Source organism: Propithecus coquereli, unplaced genomic scaffold, assembly GCF_000956105.1.
Source record: "Propithecus coquereli isolate 6110/MARCELLA unplaced genomic scaffold, Pcoq_1.0 Scaffold71, whole genome shotgun sequence".
In the NCBI taxonomy this organism is placed as follows: Eukaryota; Metazoa; Chordata; class Mammalia; order Primates; family Indriidae; genus Propithecus; species Propithecus coquereli.
In genome coordinates this window covers 11,188,590-11,212,060 of record NW_012153174.1, presented here as the reverse complement: position 1 = coordinate 11,212,060, position 23,471 = coordinate 11,188,590, and positions in this window count along the sequence as shown.

Sequence of the window (23,471 nt, the reverse complement as noted above, 5' to 3'; positions counted from 1 at the left end):
GTTACCAAGAATGTTTTCTGTGTGAATATGTTACATATTTAATGTACTTTTACAAACAACTTTTCCGTATTTTCTATTTGTGCAGTTTAGGATTTAATTATTTCAAAGAATATTTATATATTATGCCACCTTTCTTGTTACTGTCTTCTCCTTTCCACTTCTACACACTGCTTGGTTTTTTACTGATGTAGAGAAATAGCAAGTCAAGTTGAAGGAAGTAACAGGGTGACATGGTATCAATTGATAATTGTAAAGGTTTTAAAATACAATAATCATGAAAAACACCTTCTATTTGCATTGTGATGTGTACTTTTGGAGGAACCTTGCGTGCCTTTTAAATCTGATCATCACATTTGACAACCACACTGGCCCAGAGCTCTCTGCTGAGCAAGTCTTGCCATCTCCATTTTAGGAAGGAGTCAAAAGATGGAGACAAGTGTTATAAAATCCCTATGCTTGTAAATCTCATACAACTGTAGCAGCAAGTCTATTTTATAAATAGAATGAAAGCAAAATTATCAATTGAATAAAATTCAAATTAACATGTTAAAAGCTGTCCTGAAGTTTATACATCGCACCAATTTCCGTCTGCCACAGTGAACAGCCTTTTGAGTTTTAGCCTCTCAGTGCCGCTGTGTCCTCTGTGATAACTCTGTCCTGGCACATAGCTTTTCTTACTTCCAAATCCAAGCAGAGCTTTGAGAGAATATTTTGTCCCAGGTGCAGTGGATCCAAGGCTACTCGCCATGAATCAAAGCGTGTAATTAATACCACTTTCTATACTTGAGGTCCAAGAGGGAAGGTGTAAAACGGAAATGATGGAAAAAAAGCTGATACTTTGATTAAATAATCAAGTCAGCCTACATGCCAGTACAGAGTGACTGGATTAATCTTGGTTGCTTTATTTCTAAGTAAAAGTAACAAATTAAATAGGCTCATTCTTACTGAATTTTTTTTGAACATATAACAGCCAGATTCATGTAGCTATATTGACAATATTCAGTTTTCTTATAATCACTGTAATTATACTGATTGAGTATTTGATTGGTTAACACATTGACTGCCATGTGAGTTGTATTTACCTCATTCTAGTTTTGAGCCCGGGGCCTCGTGAAGCATATATAAGGTCCAAGAAATGGCACCATTGTTTTGTCAATACACATTTCCCCTTGAATGTTTGCCTGGCGGCTCTTTGAACCAAATCCATATGATAGTATGGGCAGCATGACATTGTTGCTCATACGTAGGGAGTATGATTCAGAGGTCATCATCCAGGACTACCCAAGGTTCACTCCAGACACAACTAAATACCTGTGGAATGACAAAAGACTCAGTTTTCAGAAACAAATTCAATAAGTATGTCGTGAGTCACATACAACTCATGTGGCCTGCAGTGTAAAGATTGATTGTAGTGCCACATGAGTTGCATATAATTCAAGCACAGAAAACAATAAAAAATAACAAATTTTTCATTAAATTAGAAAGAATCATTTTGTTTTCAAAGTTTTTATTCTATTTTCGTAATAAAACACTGTGGCCCCAAGGAAAAATATATTTTTTCTAGTGTGGCAGTCAAAGTGTTCATTCATTCATTCCTTCTCATTTATGTCCATACTCCACTCCTATCATGCTTGCCATATAGGTAACAACCATACTACACCTAACTCTTATACATTTCATTCAATTCTTTTATGATAATTTCTTTCTAGTTTTCTAATTTTTACATTAAGCATTCTTTTCAGTATTCATTCATGTGTAGATCCAGTCATTCTAACTGCGGCCTGGTATTCCACCTCGTACATCCACCACATTTCCCTTGCCCACACGTCCATCGCTGTGAGCCAATTTTCTCCAGTTCCTTCCACACAAAGTTACAATGAACATTCTCATACATACCTTTATGGATATGAGCTGTACTTTTTCTGGATATATGCATGGGAGTAGAATTGCTAGATGAGAAGGTGTGTGTATATGTAATTTTACTAAGTAAAAACTAAACAAAAAAAAGTCTCTAAATAAAATTCCCAAATAGATGTCAATTCTACAGTTCTATCAGCCTGCCTGAGGATTTCTATGTTTATTCACCCCTGTCAAAACATGGCTTTAATGATTTTTGCCAGATTAAGTATAAAATGGTAGCCCATTGATACTTTAAGTTTTATTTTTGAGGTTACGAGTGATTTTGAGCGTATGTTATATCCCTATTAATTTTCAGGCTTTCCTCTTTTATAACTTGCCTGTATATATTTTTTCTTAGTGTATTATAAGATTTCCTTGCAGAAAATGGACTATTAATTCTGTGTCAGATTTAGAAATTACAAATATTGTCATCTATTTGTGTCATTTGTCTATTAGCTTTTTTGTTCATGTTCTTACTTGAAAGGAGATTGTTAATTTCATACACTTGAACGAATTAAGTGTTGTTTTTGTTTTCTTTCTACTATCTTTAGCTAATGTATGGTCAATTCAATGTGTTTCTTGGACTAGGGAAGCAGCACTGACCTTCTAGAGCCTTCATATGTGGTTATCATAAAGGCTGACTTGATAGGCTGTGGAGCCACCTACTCATACGTACTGCGTGCAATCTAGTTCACCAAAAGGGTTTTCAGCATTTTCCATACCACTGATATAAATTGTTTTATGTGAATAGTCTTTTTAAGATAATAAAATCTAGTGTGTATAGATTGTCATAATATCAAGGAATTTTCCTTTAATACCCAGATATGAATGCTATATGGGCCCATCGATTGCAAAATATTTAAGCATAAATATGTATTTAGACACACACATACATATATATTATATATATAAAATAGTTTCATACTATATTGTGATACTAAATTGGCTGAGGCTTATATTATTAATAGTTACCTTATTATTAGTTCTTTTTGATAATATGTAAAATATACATCTTCCTATTACTATTTAAGTTTTTCATCTTTTTTGTTTCTTCTTAATGGCATTATTTTCAAACTCAACTTCTGAAGATATACTTAACACTTGGTTTTGACACTTAACAGTGCTAAAAAGTTATTGTTTTAATTGTCTGTGTCATATAAACTTTTACCGTACTTTGACTATATCAAAAAGAACTAAATATTGTGTTGATTATTTCTCTTAAATGAGCTCTACATACTTACTTATAATCATTTTTATTTAGCATTTATTCCTTTAGGGTTAAGCTTCCTAAACCATCATCTGGAGAAGATTCAATAAGGTGGAGATGATCAACTCTAAGCGAAGAGCTTCCTTTGTTTATAATGTTTGTCTTTGCAGAATTCTCCCATTTGAAAACCTATAGAAACAACATGGACTATTTTTTCACTGAAATATTACCGAAAGTTCAATTCTTGCCTTAAGAAATATATATGGGGATGGGATATTATTTACTTTGTTTTACTGTTTAACATTAAAACAAAGTGGCTAACGAAATAAGCATTTTATTCCTTCCCCGGGATGACAAAGTGCTGACAAACTTGGATCCCATTTGAATCAGTGTTGTACAAAAGGAAACATTTCACGTAGCTTTACAAGATTTTGGAATGCTTTAATTCCTGAAATAGCACTGTTGCTGTTAGAGGAGGCTTTGCTTCAGGATAATTACCTCCTTCTCTGCAACAATTGTCTTCTAAGTTTTTATTTTAAATATGTAATGCCATTTACATCGTATCATTCCTAACTTCAAGGTCTGTTTGGTATTTTTTAATCATGGAATTGATTTTGTAAGCCGTACAGGGTGGACAAGCTGGCAATGACTTTGTCGAATGGTCCATTCTTGATGCTGTACAGAGGGTTGACAGTGCAATTAACTCCACACGAAGACACTTGTTTTCACGGTATGAATATATTTTATTTAGATTGCAAAATTGATTTCATTTCTGTTCTACTTAGTTTTTATAATGTCGATAAATCACAACAAGGATAGTGCATAAGATTGCCACAGAGTACCTTCTTTAGTTCTTGGGTGCACATCACCCCCTGGACTGGCCATTGTCGTAGTTCGGCCTCACAGAGAAGGGAACTTCTTCCTGCACAGAATCTAAGTGGCATTAAATTATGCCATAGCCCCGCTCTATACAGTCTGACAATAGACACCAGGCAACGGGCTCTGCTATGTCAGCACCCACCAGACGGTGTCAGACCTAGTGCTTCTGCAATCCGTGAAAGGAGTCATTATCAACTTGAACACACTTGGTTATAAACTGGGAGACCACAGGTAAAACTTTCGCACAGGATATGTGGCACTTTGCTTTATTTTAATTTGAATTGGAATGTTTTTAGAATAGTGAAACCTTCCAATCATACAAACTGTTTCATGTTTGTGAAACCAAAACGTATTAAAGAAAAGATGATTGCTGTGTTCATAGTCAAATAAAGTATATACCCAGTATTTGCAGTTTGTCATCAAAAAGGGACATCTGAAAATGTCAAATCAAGTATTGCCCAGATGCCTGCACATCCACAAGTGGTGTGGCGTGGTGGTCGTGGACTAGTGTTCTGAAGCCATGCGGCCTATTGATATCTTCTTGCCATTCCTCACTTCATCACCTTCTGTCGCGGTGACCTTGGGCAAGTGACTTAACATCTTTTTACCTCAGGCTTCTTACCTGTAAAATTGGGATAAAAATAGGATCTACTTCATGGGTGCACTTGCTAGGAGGTTAGAATAAGATAATATGGAAAAACTACTTCAATGGGCCCAGCACTTAGAGAGTGCTTATTAACGGAAGTGAGCTATTAATATTAGTAACATTACTATTATTCTATCATCTAAAGTTATTATGATTTAGGACATAGAGGATAAGATGTGCCTTAGTTGACCCAAATCTCTAAAACACTTTGCTTCATATTCTCAGCAACTTTAATTTTCTTTTTTAACTTATTTAGTTCAGTTCTACAAATGTGCATAGGCCGCTATTGTATACCAGCCAGGGGGCTTGGTACTTGGGATACCAAGAATGAATAGGGCAACATCTCGCCCATAACCCAGTTCTTTCTTTAGTAGAGAAGATGATATGTCAGCAATTTAAGCACATCTTACTGTGTACAGAAGAGATGTAGGGAAGGTTACAAAAGTGATAGAGAACATGGTGTGATAGCTTGTCAGAGCTATCAGGAGACTGCACAGGGAGAGTGATGTCAGAGCAGGATTTTAAAGGTGAGAGTGAATTTCCAGATGGTTTCATTTGGGGAAAGAGAAGACAAAGTGCCAAGACTCACAGAGTGTTTCACACTATTTCTTGGGTTTAGTGAGCCCCCTAGAACCCATGCACAGACCTCCCCATGTATATACCCCCCACTATAGATGTTGCTTTATTATAGAAAACTATTGTTTAGAACATTAATTTATTAAAAATATATTTTTTGAGTTCATCACTGTGATGGACATTTGGAATTCAGTTGTTATTAAAATAGAACCCACAGTTCCTCTGTGGAGTTTGTATTCTAGTGGTGGAGCTTTCATTCTCCTTGAATGTTCGGAAAATGCCTTGTTAAATGCACAGGCTATGTAAGCTGCATGGATTTTGCAGTTTTGCCTAGCGAAGAGTCATGTCTCTTGTCATTTACAGAAAACCTCACACCCCCAGTGACCTATTGGCTCAGTTCCCATACCCGCATGACCCACAAACTGTGGAGATGGCAAGAGCGGGAGAGATTTTTGAGCACACACTGCAGCTGATCCAGGAATGTGTGAAGCAGGGGCTCACTGTGGATTTGGAAGGCAGAGGTCAGCTGCGAAGCCCCTCTGTTCTAAGCCTGCTGTCCATAGCAAAACCGACCTCTGCCCCAGTAATGAATACCAAACATCGTGGGATTTAGCAATTAATTTATTCACCACTTTTACCAAGTAAATGCAGATGTTTCTCATAGGAACTGTAATTCCAAAGTAGGTACGATAAATATATATTCAAACATGTCTCAACTTTTGCCTGTTACACATATTGAACAAATCTAGGGGATCTATTTTACGTAAACTTACTTTTCAAATCCAAAAGATATTACTACTTCCTACAGAGAAATACTTGAAATTCCTTCCATCATTTATATCCCTTCCTAGTCTTTTTTTTTTGGGGGGGGGGTTATTTTCAAATTCTTGTGTATTTCTTTCCAAAGCCAGATATCTACTTAGTAAATGTCAAATGAGATGACACAGAAAGCTTCAGATTTTCTAAGTCTTTCTCTTTAAAATGAAATAAATGATGTGACTCTTTGCTGTATACTCTTTGTGCCATGAGCGCAACAGCAACTTCCACAGATTTACCCTTCCTTTGTTCTCCTTCAGAAAATCCACAGAGCCGTGGTGCAGCAGGGCTATCCGTGTGCTTGGCTCAGACCGAAGTGCTCTGCACAATTACTCCAAAGTGCATCTGACTGTCCTTCGTTGCCCATTACGTATGTCTTGGGCTTTCAAAGCTTCCCTAACCAAAATGTTCAGTGAAATTTCCGGATTAGCCCATAGCACTTTAATTCAACTGTTGACTACTTAATGTTGGGTCCTATCAGATGTGAGTTAGGCATGGTCTGGTCTGCAAGAGCCCAGTTCTCCTTCCCCTAACTCCAGGTCAGGTCAAACCCTCAAATCTTTGTCACCCTCTGTGAGTTTCCTACTCACACATGTCTACTAGGAAAAGAAATACTCAGTAATAACTTAGCCTAAATTCATAACTAGAAAATGACAAGCAATAAATATCTATAGATGTAGCTTATCTGAAATATGCATCCAATGTTCATTAGCAAACTTAATATATCTTCTCACCTAAAGTATTCAGGAACCTAACATTTTTTTCCCAAGAGGAAAACCACTATGCTATTTTACTTCTCTTTCATTATTTGTAAAGTTAAAGGCCCCCCCCCCGCCATGAGCAGCTTGCCCTTACAGTGATCTGCAGCTTGATACACCGGATGATTCTTTGTATTCACCCCAGATTAAGATATCCCAGGATCCAGCTAGAAACTGGCTAACACAGTTAAAGAACAAATGGTCCTGATACCATTTGCCACTTTCTGAGGATTAAAAAGGGATAATAACTCTTAGCAAGCCTGGTGTACTGAGTAGTTTTTGTAGTATTGAGAGAACGCTGCCATGTTAAGCCCTGTTAAAAGGTATGGCTCCAAGGCACTTCCCGGTGTGTTGTGCATTCCCCGGGGAATGGCTGCTTGTAGCAGTTCAGAAAGTTACTGCTTCATCCCTCCTTGTCAAGGATCACGTGGGTTGATATTCACATGATCCACACTGACATATATTTGACCTTGTCCACTAGAAGCACAAAGCCTGAAAGAATTCTGAAATGGAAACAAATAAAAATCAGCAAAACAATTGTGGGGTAAGAATGAACAAATCCGTAGCAATGTTATCTTTGTAAAAGCACGGAAGCAGAAGTTAGGAGCTGGCACATGGTTCTTCTTCCATTTTGTGCCTCCTAGAATTAGGCGCTGTTTATAGGATAGACAGAACTAAAGTAAGCCACTGTCTTCTAGAAATATCTTTTACCCTCAAAGAACTATTTTTCCCGCTTTTGTATTAAAGTGCTTTGTCGTGACCTAATGAAATGTTGGAAGTAAGAAAGGCTTCTGCGCACCCAGGGAGGGCGGGGGGTTCCGAGCCGCCCACTGGCGCCTTCCAGACCGCTCCTCGCTCGCGCTGCTCTGCGCTTCAGAATTCCGCTACAATGGCTTGGTGTCCCGCGCTCCCTCGGCCTCATCGCCAGTGTATCAGGATGCACAGCCCGCAGGCATCTGCCCAACTGCTCCGACCTGTGCTTCCACCAGAAGTACCGAGCGCATGACCGCACGTGCAACAACCTGCAACGGCCCTGTGGGGCGCTGCGCGCACTGCCTGGGCCTTCTCGCGCCTGCTGCGGCCGGCCACCAGGACGGCTTCAGAGTGCCCGGTCGCCTCGGCCGCCCCCAGGTGCCGGCCGGCCGCTCCCGCCGCCCCGGCTGGTGTCCCCGGAGCTGGCGCGCGCCTTGGCCGTCACCCCCGACGGCAGATACACGCACATGCTCATGCAGTGCGGCCAGTGTTTGCACCACGACTCGGACCACACCGTGCCCGCGTGAGCACGGCTCGCTTCTCCGACGGACAGCCGTGCAGCTCCGTCTGCACCGACGACCCTCCCTGCTTCCCCCTCGCCGTGCCGCACGCCGACCCCCGGGGCAGCCGGGCGCCCTGCACGTTCCTCGCACGCTCCAGCCCGGTGTGCGGCAGCGGCACGACCTCCTCGGTGACCGGGACAGTCTACGCTCGAGAGCAGATGAACCAGCTCACAGCCTACATCGACGCCTCCAACGTTTACGGGACCTCGGAGAGGGAATCCCAGGTTCTCAGAGACCGCTCCGTGCCTCGGGGACTCCTGAGGACAGCCTTGCCCTCGTCCCCTTCCGGAAAGCCTCTACTGCCCTTTTCCATAGGCCCGCCCACTGAGTGCGCACGACGTGCACAGGACAGACACAGCCCCTGCTTCCTGGCTGGGGACCTCTGGGCCAACGAGCACCTGGGCCTGACGGCCACGCACACCCTGTGGTTCCGCGAGCACAACAGGGTGGCTGCGCAGCTGTCGCCTCTGAACCCCCACTGGGACGGGGACACCCTGTACCAGGAAGCCAGGAAGATCGTGGGCGCGGAGCTGCAGCGCATCACCTACAGCCACTGGCTGCCCAAGGTCCTGGGGGACCCTGGCATGGAGATGCTGCGAGAGTACCAGGGCTACAACCCCAACGTGAATGCAGGGATCATTAACTCTTTTGCGACCGCAGCTTTCAGATTTGGCCACACGTTAATCCTATTCTTTATCGACTGAATGATACCTTTGGTGAAATTCCCGAAGGCCACCTTCCACTCCACAAAGCTTTATTTTCACCTTCCAGAATAATCAAGGAAGGCGGGATAGATCCGCTCCTCCGGGACCTATTTGGCGTGGTCGCTAAGCTGCGGGTGCCCTCGCAGCGCGCCGGCCTGGGGCCCGCGGAGAAGCTGCTCTCCCGCTTCCGCTCTGCGGCCCTGGATCCGGCTGCCGCCGACATCCAAGGGGCCGGGACCACGGGATCTCGCCCTACGTTGACTTCAGAGTTTTCTGTAATTTGACTTCTGTTGAGAACTTTGAGGCTTTTCAAAATGAAATTAGAGATCCACAGATTAGACAAGAACTGAAAAAGTAAGTATGCAAATATTGCCTGGATTTAAGCATTTCTTGGGAGAAGGAAAAGTGTTAAAAAGCATTTTGTGTGGGTGGAATTTGGTTTTCTGGAGATGTTATTGCAGAGCTTTTACTAATTGTTACTGGTAGACAAGTTGACTGTTAAAGGGAGAATTCTCCAGAAGCTGAAATCCTCCTTTTGCCCCTTTGTCTACCCATCTCCTTGTAAATGCAGACAGTGCTGCCTCCTGTTACTTGCCAGTGTGGCTCCATTAAGAGGAGAGGTGAGCATGCCTCGTTCATGCATGTTCCCTGGCAATCCAAGTAAAGCCCTTCTCTTGATATAAGGCCATAAATTCTGATATAAAGGCTGTAAAATAAACTGTTCCATCACACAGGCCTTCTTAGGTAGAGCAAAGTAGTGAAAATGAAATCAGAAATTATTTTTTGTCAAGAGAACAAATAGTTCTGAATTCATGGTCAGAATTTAAGTTGAGGTCTTTTCACTGCATCCTTAATGCCTTTCAGTAAAGTATCAGTATTCATATATATATATATATATACACACAAATATATATATATATATATATATATATACACACACATATATATATATATATATATACACACACCGCTGATTCAAATTTTCTTTGAAGCTACAAGTATACACATTTTCAGGAGATAGCTTTACCCATTCCTAATGCTCACCAACCTTCATCCCTTAAAATGTTTTATAAAAAAGAAAAAGAAATATTTCATCAATAAGTTTTGTCTGTGGTAGACTAAATATACCAGATTAAAATTTATTAATATTTTAAGGTATATTAGTGTGCAATCTTTCAGACAAGCTTAAATTTGTTTATAAATTATGTAGCCAATTGCCAATATTAGGCCCTTCTTTGCAAAACCAAGACTATAAATACTTTTATGCCCTTAGAATTTGTCTCTCATGTATACGGGAAATCAACCTGTGAAAATGTATAATATATTTAAAGCAAATCGAAGTACCACGCGGGTTGAATTTGCAAGTTTCTACTGGAAAGGACATTGATTTTTGGATTCATGGAGATCTAGTTTAAATCTTTGTTCTACCATCTATTAGTACTGAGAGCTTGTGAAAAGTTTTTAAACAGTTTTGAATCTCAGAATACCAATAAAATGAGAAAGTTGTGCTTCCTTCTCAGAGTTGTTTAAAGATTAAATTACATAAAATGCATCAAATCCCTGGCCCAGTTCCTGCTGCATCATAAGCAATCAATAAATGTTAGCTGTAGATATTTTATTATAACATGATCATTTCTGTTGTTGGGGTCATTATTATATTGCCCATCTTCTCTGATCCAGCCCTGTGCTGATGTGGGAGCCCAGAGGAAGGAAGCAGCTTCCGTGCAGCAGAGCCTGACAGCGCAGGGGAGGCAGAGAGCTGCCACGATCCCAATCAGTGTGGAAAGGGCTTGGTGGAGGTGGAGATTAAATGCTACGGGAGCACAGAGCTGAGAAATGGAAGGTTCACAGCAAGCCACTGATAAAAGATGCCATTTGATCTGGCCTCGGAATTTTCTGAGTGCAAGAGGTTAGATGATGTGGGAACAGCAGGTGGCATCTGGGGTGAAAGACTGGAAGCAGGAAGGTGTGCAGTTGAGGGTCAGAAGGAGGGAATAGAAAGGTAATGGGGACAGGTTTTAACGGGCCTTGTGTGCCATGCAGAGGAATTTGGTCTTTACCCCGTGTTTAACTCTAAGGCAGGAGCGCGACCTGAGGGGAGACTTCGCCATGAAACTGTAACTGGCAGGAATTTGGAAGCTGTCCTGCAAGGAGGAGAGGCTGGCGGCAAGGAATTCTGCAGTGACTGGAGTCCCCCAGGAGAAGCATGAAGATGGCTTAGACAGGCTTGTGGCAGCATGTGCAAATCTCATCAGAATTTTTGCAAAAAGATTTTTGGTATATCACAGTTGTACATATTTATGGGGCACATGTGTAATGACCAAGTCAGGGTATTTAGTGTACCACTACCTGAGTATTTATCATATTTATCATTTCTATGTGTTGGGTACATTTCAGGTCTTCCCTTACAGCTATTTTGAAAAATACGTTGTTAACTATAGTAACCCTGCTCTGCTATCCAACATTAAAGCTTATTGCTTCCATCTAACTGTATGTTTGTTCCCATTAACTGATCTCTCTTCATCCAGCCGCCCCTCCCCCATCCACACACCCTTCCCGGGCTTTGGTACGGGAATGTTCAATGTTTCCTGTGGGCGGATTATCCCAATTGAATAAGGTTAGGCACGTCTTTCGCATTCGAGTCCCACTTCTCAAGTGGCAGTTAACTTGTAAATTCACCACAAATTATAGACTACCAGCCACGTTTCCTCTTACAAATCTCCTGTCCCAAAGTCTCCCTAAATCCTGTGGTTCTACTGTGAGATGTAGCAGCCGCCACCGCCCGTGCCCCCGGTGGCCGATGTGAAGCGTGACTGACCTTCCGGACGGACCAAGACTCTGCACTGAGCACCCGCACAACAGCCTTTCTGGTTGCGCTTCTAATGCACTGGGGACCCTGCCACCGAGAGCCTTTGCGACTCAGCCCGAGCCCTCCTCCTGGCCTGCGGCAGCGTGGAGCGGGCATGGCGCTCGGCCTTGGAACCCGCAGATGGCAGGTTCTCAGGAGCTGAGCGCGCCGACGAAGGCGGCGTGGCTTGCATCGTCCTTCCCCGCGCGCTCCCGTTGCTGCTTTTCCTTTTTGTGTTCACCTGCAGGTGGTTTTCGGAGTTTGTTTTTAAGCCACTTCAGTCTATTTGGTGAGGGCCCAGTCTCTGCGACCCCACGTGGTGAAGGGACAGGAGGGGAAGGGGGCGAAGGCCCCACCCTCATGACCTGATCGTCCCGAAAGGCCCCACCTGTTGATACCGTCGCTTTGGGAATTCAGCTTCGCCAAGTGTCTTTAGGGGACCACCCTCATACGCAGCAGCCGGGAGACCCGGCCTTACCGGCGGTGGCGGTCACCCGTGGCGGCGCTGGCCGTGCGGCGCGGACGAGGTCACCGGGAATGCGAGGAAGGTGAGGCTGGCCCCGGGCGCTGTGGGAGGCGAGCGGACCGGAAGTCCCGGTCTGGCTGCACCGGGGAGCGTAACGCTGGAATTAGCGCCGACTCTTCCCGCCCGCGGGTCTGAGGACTTGCGGGGAAACCGGCACGTTTCTCCCGGGTGAAATTGTACCTGCACCTGCTGCCCAGGGGGCGCAGAGGCGTCCGGAGCGGGCAGGACAGAGCGGGCCCCTGGCCCTGTGCTCTCCGCAGCTCGCCCCTCCTGCAGCCGCAGACCCCCAGCGTTTTCCAGAAGGTTCCGTGACATGTATGAACTTCCTACCTCCTTCAGTACCAAGAGCTCAGGTCATATTTTATAAAAGGCTATGTTTTTTTTTTTTTTTAAATCTAAAGTGTTTTATTTTTTAAAGAGCCTGTTTTAAAGACCATATGAAAATGAATTATTTTCTTCTCTGTAGGATTATTCTCGTTCTCAACAATCACATTGTTTCTTTTTATTCTTTCTAAAGCATGTAATGAGGAGAATGCGAAGATTATCCGTGGAGTGGCGAATTCCGAAACAGAGGCCATTTTTAAAGCTGGTTTTGAAGCCTCTTTTGAAAATATAACGTTATGTGTAATTTGTTGTGGCTTTGGGTACTTTCGGTTCCCTGTCCCTTTCGGAGGGCGTGGTTTTGTTCTCTAAGCTGCAGAAGGTGCCGGACTGCGGCTGGGCCTCGAGGACCCGCCGTCTCCTCCGCTCTTGTCTCTGCTGCTTTCTGTTCGGCGTTTTTAAAAATGTTGCCCTTCTCCCGCAGCTCTCCGATCTCCTAATTCACACACGGCGCACTGGACATGGCTCTCTCATGGCCCCCGCGTTCACATAGCCTTTCACAGTGCCGCCAGCGCGAGGGCCTTGAGGATCATACTTTTTCTGAGCAATAATTTTCAAGTAAACCATATTACAGACTTATGCCAAGTGCTATTGTTTGACTCTAAATGCTGATTTTAGAGACTTCCCACCTCTGCTCATTTTCATTCCAGGGTATTTCTGCTTTTCTGGACAACATATTAACTGAATGACAGGCTCAGAGAGTATGTCTTCCACGGTTACAGATAAATCGTCTAATTTATCTTTGAATCCTGAGAGCTCAGCCCAGGGCTTAGCGCAAAGCAGCAGCTCTCTAGACACTACATATTTCATTAGGGAAATGTGACTTGCTTGCTTCGTTTTATTCTTCCAAGGACCCTTGATTTGAAAATTATTCTCAGTTTAAAATTCCATGACCAGATAAAATTTTCTTAGGTGAAAACTAGTTTTTTACATTCTTTCGTACCAATTTATTTTTTCATCAAATATTTAATAGCCTCAATCAACTATGAAGTGTTATAATCATGTATACAAAGGAATGAAAAGTTGCAACAAAGAAAACCACGTGTTTGATTCTTGCATTACCTTAACCTCAATTTCAAAAAATTAAAAATGAACACAAACACACACACGCATATTCACACCCTAGTCAAAACTCAGTCAACTCTGTAGCCCAGCAACATGGAAGACAGACATTACTGAGCAAATAAAAAGTGACAAGAGGCCAATTAAAAATCAAGCAGTCAGCCAGTTATCCCCAAAGATCCAGTTCTTAGAAGGCACTCAGTTTTGTTCATTTAGCAAAAACAGAATGCAAACTAATTAATTGAGCACCTTAAAGTATGCCATTTAATTTGACATTAGTTGTGTAGATAGTAGTGAGTCTTAGTAATTGTATTTTAGAAATTTTATATGTATATATACACACACATAAATTACATATTCCACACACACACACACACATCCACCCACACACACAGGTTGAGCATCACTAATTCAAAAATTCAAACTCCCCAATACTCCAAAGACCGAAACTCTTTGTTGCCTCATAGGTAAAATTCCATACCTGACTTCCTGTGACTAGTTGCAGGAGCACAACACAGTTTGTTGTCCTGACGGGAAAAAAAAGACCGTCTCTGCCCCCTTCAGCCGTGTTATACCTTTTAAGGTATATATGAAACATAAATGAATGTCTTGCTTAGACTTGGGTCCCCTCCTCAAGATATCTCATTATGAATATGCAAACATTCCCAAATCTGAAAAAAATACTAAATCTGAAATATTTCTAATCCCTTTGGGTAAAGGATACTCAAATAGTATATATATATCTTCCTCTTTTGACAATCTGCTTTTTTTCCTGCCTTGGAAAATTGTTTGATGCTATGATAGATTATTTTACAGTTATAACACAGTTGAAGAAATCTTTACCACTATGCTATCAAAATTTAACACTTATAGAAATGAAGGTATTCAGTTGTTCATAGTTATATGCAATATGAAATTATACCACATACTTTATAGAAAACTTTATATATTTGTTCAAAATGTATGCTTTCTTTCACTTTTAAATCCTATTTTACCAAATAAGTATATATCTGAATGGAATTTAATGCATTTTGTCTTTAAATCACCAAACTGTGACTACATTAAAATTAAATTTTTAATCCACATTATGTGGTAAAAGTTACATGCAATACAATGCACACGTTTTAAGTGTACAATCTGATGCCTTTGAACAATATTCATAGCTGTGTAGTCGTTACCCCAGTAAAGACAGAGAACATTTTCATCATCCTGGAAACTTACCTCTTGGTCTTTGCAGTCTGCCCACACAGCCACTCCCCAACAGACACAGATTCCATTTCCACCATTACACATTAGTTTTACCTGTTTTAGAACTTCATATAAATGGAATCACGCTGTATGTACTCTTTTAAGCTGGGCTTATTTTACTCAGCATGGTTTTGCAATTCATCTATGCTGTGTGGTATACCAGTAGATCATGTATTTTGTTGTTGATCGTGAATGGTGTTGTTTGAAACGTACAAATGTTTGTTTATTGATTCATCTGACGTGGCCATTTGGGTTATTTCCAGTTTATATCTATTCTGAATAACTGCTATGAACACTCATATACAAGTATTCTTGTGAACCTATATTTCTATTTCTCTTGAATAAAAATCTAGCAGTGTAATTTCTAGGTCACTTGGTAACTCTATGTTTAACTTGATAAGAAACTGTCAAATTGTTGCCCAAAGTGGTTGTAATATTATTCACTCCCACTGGCAATGTAGAAGAGTTCATTTTTGCTTAATCTTTTCTCCTATGAGGATGTCTCCTTAATGTTTTCTGTTCTTCAGATTGGAAATATTCTATTGATCTTTCTTGCAAATTCATGGACTCTTTCTATTGTCATCTTGGATCTTCTCTCATATATATCAAGTGAAATTTTCATTTCAGTTATTGTACTAGTTCTAAAATTCACATTTTTTTGTTTCCCAATTCTCTTTTCATAGTGTCTAAATGTTAACTCAATAAGAGCATATCTTCTTTAATTTTGTGAACACATATAATAGCAGCTTTAATGTCCTTTTCTGATAAATTCAGTATCACAGCCATCAATCATATTTGGGTTGATTACTATTGACTACTTATTTTCTTAAGTGTGGATCCCATTTTTTTGTTTCTTTGCCTGTCTTATAATTTCTAAATGCACATAAATTATTGTGATTTCACCTTGCATTTGTATAGGCTTTGCTTTATGCCTTTTGTTTGGGTGGAAATGTAGAAAGCCCAAGATGTTACCTAAGCTCCACGCATCTGGTGTGGGCCAACCTCCCAATGCTGTCTTCCATGCAGATCTTGTTTGACAAGGCCTGTTTTAGGCTCTGTTGAGTAGGTTTTAGCCCCATAAGGATAGAACTTATGCTAAGACTTGGTGAGCTGCTTCCCGGGCTGGCTCTGGGGGTGCGGGGTATTATTGAGGTGTTACAGCCGTCTTCCTGTTCTGGTTCAACCCCCTACAGGTGCCAGTCAGCCCTGGCTAGCACCTGTAGGGTGCTGAATCAAGGACTGTGCTGCTGCCCGCTGCAGGCCCTGCCTCCTGTTCCCGCCGCTCAGCCTTCCTGAACGCGTGGGTGGCAGCCTCTTCAGCGCGGCGGCACCGCGTATGCCAGGATTGCGCAGTGGCTCTCGTTTCCTGCACAATCTTGGGGAAATTTCTCGCAGATAGAAAGCTGGGCCATTGAGTTTCCCTATTTCCAGGCTCCTCATCCTTAGGCTGCTTATTGGCCAATGTTTGAAAACCATGTGTCTTCTTTTATGGCTGTTTGTAGTGGGAGAACTGGTCTCCTTCCAGTCATAGCACCATAGCCAGAAACAGAATCTGACATTCATTATAAATTATATTTTTTCCCTGCAATTTTAGCTCCAGAGGAATTGTTTAAACAAAAGCTTTTACCTTAAGTAAGTATATATTTTAGGCTTCTTCCTACTTACACCTGGATGTTTCCGTCAGCTCTCTTTACTTCCTCCTCAATGCACTCCTGCCTTCTCACAGCTTCAGATTTATTGCAAAGCACAAATTAGATACATCACTCCTCTTCGTAAAAACATCATAGGATTTTCTCTTTCCAATTAGGTTAAGAAAGATATTGTGCTTGGGCACAAATCCCTCCCGACTCTGGTCCTAATCTAAATGTTTCAGCCATATTTTTTGTCCTTTCCAACCCAAACTCAAGCACCTTATGCTTTCACTATGCTAATGCTTACGTTCCCGTCCTCTGAGAATACTGTGCTCTTTCTGGCCTTCATGGCTTTGCGAAAGCTATTCCCTCTGCCTGGAAAATATTTCTCTCCTTTTCTTACTCTGCTAATGTGTAATCAACCTTCCAGACTCACATCAAAGTCTCCCAATATTGTGACCCTCGTAGTGCTAATTTTTCCTCAGTAATCTCGCAACACTTTGTACTTGTAATATTAAAGTGCTTTGAGTGCATTATAATTATTTATGTGCTCAACTTCCTCATTAAGCGGTGAGCATTTTGGAGCAATATAGCATGCCTCCGTAAGTGTCTTGACAATGCCTACTTCTTAGTAAGTGCTTGTTAAATAAGCAGAAGGATTAATAAATGGATCTCATAAGTTTTTGTTTTATTTTGTTTTTTGGTTTTGAGATATTTTAATGCCTGTGGCCTTAGATTAGGGATTTGAACTGTGAAACAATTTGCATTTTTAATATATCTAAATAAGGAAAAGAAACAACAGTTACACAAAACTTTAAAAGTAATAGTATAATTTAGTTGTGATTGTAATATGAATACAAATATTAAAACCCATCTGAAACCCATTTCTAGCTAAGGAACTAAAATTGAAATTTTTAGCTGGCAAATTTATTTTTTCTTATTTCATAGGGACTTGCTGAATAGGAACAGTCCCCAGTATGTAATCATTTAAAGGATAGCAGTAGCCCAAAATATGCTATCAACTTTATATGTATTAGCTCAAATCTTTAATAAAAATGTATTAGCTCAAATCCTTAATAAAATATTTTGGTTTAGTATAAGATGTAATATATATGGGTTCATAGGTGACAGGACTGTGAAGATCACAGTTGAGCAGCTACAGCAGAAACATCCATCAAAATATTCAAGAATAAAGCGCAACAAATAAGTTCTCGGGCTTCAAGTTAAAAGTGACTGTTTAGAAGGTATTACATGATCAAGTCCTTTTTTTCCCCTCTGTGATAAGAAAAAAACAAAAACCAGAAAATCGCTTCCTCACAAGCTCTTGTAGCAGGGCTGATTGGAACCACTATCTTGGCTAAGGTAGGAATGGTTTGTTTGCTTTTTGAGTCCAGTTCCCTGTTTCTGCCAGCCGGAGACTCCAGGCCGCAGTCCCTGGTGAGCTGCATGCAGACACAGGTGCTTTGCGCTCTGGTCAGGAAGGTCTCTGGGGACAGGGGGTCTTTTCGCGGGTCCCTTACATGGCACCATCCGGGAGCACACACAGTACCTGTAGCCGTGCTGCCAGCGGTGTCCCCTGTGGACGTGTGGAAAGAGAGAGAAACACAGCTTAGCCGTCCGTCTTGATCACAAACCACACAAGTGAACCTGCAGTCAGATTCCCCCCAGCTAGTCTACCCCGTTTCTTGCAGGCGCGGGTCTCTGCTGAAGCGGGGTCCCTGCTGTCGCTGTGCTCATTGCCCATCTACAGAACCCGTTTATTTCTCAGCCAAGCGGCACTACTATCCATGAGTGTCAGTACCTGTAGCAGGAGGAGTGTAGGTAGCCATACATTAGCTGTGATCTTAGATAATCTTTCCTTAGAAAACCACGAGGGGAGCAGAGGGGAGCTGTGGAATTGTCCTGTGCCAGTCGCGCTGCCCACTGACTTTGTGCTGGCCGGGAGGGAGGCGTGGGCTGGCTGCCCCGACAGTCGATTGGAGTTAAGTGTGGGGCTCATTAGGCAGTAATAGATTTTTAAAAAGTTTTTCAAAGTTCTTTTATTCTCTGCCAAAAAAAAAAAAAAAAACAAAAAAAGAAAAAGGAAAAGAAAGAACGGAAGAACGTAGCTAATTGTTGCCTGTTTTCCAATATATCTCTTCTCAATGTGGCATCTTCTACGGCCTGTTCAGTTACTCTGTGGCGTTTTCTTCTGCCCTTTGAAACCAAATCATATCATGTCTTTTAATCTGTTAATATCCTCCCTCCCACAGTCTTGCCTTTTGTTTTTCAATTAAATATATGCTTTAAAAATTTTGATTGTTACTTTTATCTCATAATTTGAATTCCCTTTTTTCTCATTTCTTTAATTGAGGAAATCGTTTTTTAAGTCCCTTGTGCAATGACAGCGTTTCTGTTTGCATTGAATGCATCGATGTGTATGTTTGACAGACATTTATTAGGTCCCTGTGGTGAACAGGGTTTGTGGTGGGGAGCAGCTCAGATGAGTTACACGCTTTCCTGCGTGGAGCGCCGCGGGACGAGTGACCAGGTGATTGTTCAGAGTTCCTTAAGCCCCATGTTGGTCATCTGAGGACCGTTTTGTTGACTGTGCTCTGCCCAGCCTCTCGACAGTGTCTACAGAGTCAGGGAAGGGCCTGGCGCTCGCACGCACATACAATTCATAAACACACCTGACTGTGTGAACACACTACCGGCTCTTTCTGGGACCCTGGGAGGGGCCCGCTGGTTGCAGCTCTGAAGAGTTACCTTCCTTTGCCTCATGGTAGGTCTGCCTCTGAGCGGATCCTCGGTGGGTAGGCGTACCCACCACTCGTGCTTTTCCTTGTCTGAGCACCTGGCTCTGGGCATGCCGACTCAGCTCATCTTTGTAACACGTGAGGCAGACGTAGAATGTCCCCTGCGACCGTGAGTCTGGGACGGTACCCGTTTACACCCCGGGGTTTCTCCCAAGGCGAATAGATACACAGTTAAGGGGGAGCGTCTGGGTCCCTTTGTGGGCTCCCGCAAGTCCAGGGCAAGGACTTTTAGGTCTTGTGGCCTGTGTGGCCATAGGACCAGGACTATATACCTTAGGGAGCTTTTGAGAATAAAAAAAAAAAAAAACTGGCAGGATTGGATGGATACTAAAACTTTGAGTTACAATGAATGCCCTTGAGCCAAGACGTTCCTTTAACGCAAAATGTGGCAAATTACAGCCTGCAGGCACACCAGCGTTCTAACAGTTTTATTGTTACACAGCCAGACACATTTATTTACATACTGTCTACGGCTACTTTCCCTCTATCATGGCAGAATTGAATAGTTCCAACAAAGACTGCATGGCTTGAAAAGCCAAACATATTTACTATTCTCCCTTTAAGAACAGGTTGCCAGTGCCTGCTATGCTAGATAAAAGCACAATGGAAGCATGATGTTCTGTGATGAATTTTTCCAATTTGTCTCAAGACTTGGGAATGATACTGTTCATGTTCAGAGTTATAATCTCACCTCGAGATGAGACACTCATATCCAAAAAGTCCCCAAATGGAAGTTATACTTTTCTTGCTCCCTCAGATTTCATGGATGTGATAACTTTAACCTAACATTAGTAATACTTCTTCATATTTGGTTGGTGTTAATTGCACAAAAAGGAGCATTTTAAGACATACATCGCCTCTCATTTTAAAGACAATTTATTACATGAGTTGCTGGGTTTTTAAAAAATAGCTCTTCATGCTCCAAAATGAATAGAATAGTTTGAGGTGGATCTTTTCTATATATGCCATGGCCACACTCACACTTTCCAGGCTGTTCTCTTGTGAGCTGGTGTGACCTTCACCAAGGACACACAGTTGGCAAGTGGAGACAGAGAATTTCAACTTGAATCTGTATAATTCCGAAGTTTATGCTTTTAGTCACTCTATTAGTTTCCTGTGACTGCTGCAATGAATTACTATAAACTAGGTGCCTTAAAACAAGCTGTACTTATTGTCTTACAGTTCTAGAGGTCGGGAATCTGAAATAGGTCTCACTGGGCCACAAGTGGGGCTGCATCCTTTCTGGAGGCCTCAGAGGAGAACTCACATCCTTGCCTTTCCCCTGCAAGAGCCACCCACACTCCTCTGCTTCTGGCCCCTTTCATCTCTTGTCCCCCTCTGCTACTTTTAAGGACCCTGTGATTACACTGGGCCCACTCAGGTAATGCATAATGGTCCCCCGCTGCCCTTAGTCACATCTGCGAAGCCTCTTTTGCCACATAAGGTGACGTATTCTCAGGTTCGGGGATTAGGCGGTGGACATCTTTTGTGGGGGTGGGGAGGTGCACAGCCACTCTGCAGAGCTCGCCACTGCCAACGTCTGTTTTTATTTTTTGTTTTGCTCAGCTTTGGTACAGGAGATTGCGAGAACCAACATAACACAGCACACAGGGATGTAAGCATAAAGGCTCTGACGTCAGACCACGGGCATTCACGTGCTCTCTGTTCCCTTTTCTCTGTGTAGCCTTTTGTGCCCTTTCCTCGTCTCTGATTTCTCATCCCTAAAATTAAAGCAATCATAGCAAGTATCCTATCAGTTTACTGAGAAGGGGAAGTGATTTTAAAACATAGCAAAAGCGTAGCAGAGTGTCTGACTGCTGACTCTGTGCACATTCCAGTGCCGAGTTCGGGTTTGGCCTCCAATTGGGAGTGGTGTTGATTATCAGGGAAATTAAAGAAAAGTGTTCTTTAAGTAAAGGTGGAAACCTGTCTCTCTCTTTAGGTAGCAATTCTTTCCTTGTCCTTTCATGCCAGCATGACGTGTACATGGAAAGTCTACTCCAGAATGGAAACACAGAGGATAGGCTTTAAATTATGCAAAATTCGTAGTGGGTGATGTGTAACTCAGGATTTCTTTTGCTAAGGAAATACATTTTCAAATGGCTTTAAATGATAATAATCTCATTTGTACACTCTCCAATCTGCTCTTTTTATCAAAATTGAGGAACTTTGATATGAATTTTTTATGACTATCAGTTTCTTCTAACGTCACAATAGAAATGACACTCTTGTCACAGTTGAAAATCTGTTTTGCGCCATTTAATTAGTTCAGCTTGTCACCTCATTAAACAAATAGAAATCCTAGGAAAATTTGAATCCACTTCTTCACTTCTTAGCTGACATTGAGGAAAGCAGTTGATGTGGTTTTATGTTTCAGTATATGAGGAAACAATAAGAACCGTTATCATGCACAATTTACAGACTATACAGAAAACATTTTAAAGGCTTTCTAAATTATAAAAAATCTATAAATTAATATTCACATGTACATTATCCATAACAATATGAGGAAAGTGGAGAATATTAGAAAATGCACTGGAAGTGCTACCTGGGTGCTTTACAGGGTTCACAGTCGTTAACTTCGTGATCGTGGGCAAATCGCATGATCTGTCTGACTTTCCCCTTCCCTAGGCATGCTGCTCATTGGTTGAGGCATAAGAAACTTACTGAATGCCTTTAAATGGCTCTAAAATATTCTTCTTCACAAATACTTATGAGCTTAAGGCAGACAAAAACTAGTTTGAATAAGTTTAGACTGTTTTTAAAGATTGAGTTAAGTCAACAATTACTTTTATTTTGCATAGTGCCAGATGTTTTTTGCAACATTTGGATAATTTGGCCCACATTCTCATTTTCTCATTAGCCATGAATGGTATTTTATAACCTTTTTTAGCTAAAATAAATGTTTTTTGCCATGGCTTCTATAGACAATGAAGTCATTAGCTTATTTTCTGTTTTTAATTACCTGAAATATTATTTGAAAACAAAATTAAAATATATAAACATACTGCACTATACATAATATTACCTATTCCATTATTGGGAAATGTGACATAAAAGCAAGTTTAAGAAGAAAATGATGTGTTTTATAAGGCATTTGACTAATCGCCTCCTTTCAGTGACAGTTTGACACCAAGAGAGTTTCGTGGCAAACAGTCAATTCGATAAAGCAAGCTTTCTTTTTGCTAAAAATACCTAGAACTATGGAATAAATGGTAAAAGTACAAAGAATGACTTTAAACATAAAGAAGTTGAAAAGAAAGGGCAGTTCTTACATGCCAAAAAAGACAAGGAAACTAAAAGCCAAGGAGAAAGCAGGAGCTAATGCTGTCTTGGCCCAGGAATTATACACAGATGTTGGTGCTAGGGATCAGAAGTTGAGGTTTTAATACCCATACAGGGTAAAGAAACACGACTCCCCCGAGGCAGAGGCTGGAAACAGAGCTTCCTGCAAAAAGCCTGCCTCATCTCTGCAAGGGGTGAAGCAAACTAGAGAATTCTTTCCCATCAGGAAAGAGGAAGCAGCAAGATGGTTTCTTGGCTAAACATCAGGGACTAAGACTGGAATAAAACAGGAAGCTTTTTGAAATTTTAATCCAAACCTATGGCACGTGAGAGAGGAATTTGAATTTACTCAAACACTATGGTGCTGCATAGACAAGATGATAAATTAGCATGAAAAAACAGCCCTGGGACACATGAAATCCCTGAGATCCTGGCAAAAGCACATGTGAAATCACCATGTTGGCTTCTTCTGCAAGCCAGTGCATACAGACAAACACAGGAAAGAAAAACAAATGCCCAAGACGTTCTTTCATTCTTGCATATGCAAGTTAAAATCCAATTGAGTAAATAAATAGGGGCAAGATAACAATTTTAATAAATGAAAATCAATAAAGCAAAATAAAAGTGGAACCTAGGGAGATTAAAACAATTTGAAGGCCAGGCGCGGTGGCTTACGCCTGGGAGGCTGAGGCGGGTGGATGGCTCAAGGTTAGGAGTTCGAGACCAGCCTGAACAAGAGTGAGACCCCGTCTCTACTAAAAATAGAAAGAAATTGGCTGGACAACTAAAAATATATAGAAAAGATTAGCCGGGCATGGTGGCACATGCCTGTAGTCCCAGCTACTCAGGAGGCTGAGGCAGGAGGATTGCTTGAGCCCAGGAGTTTGAGGT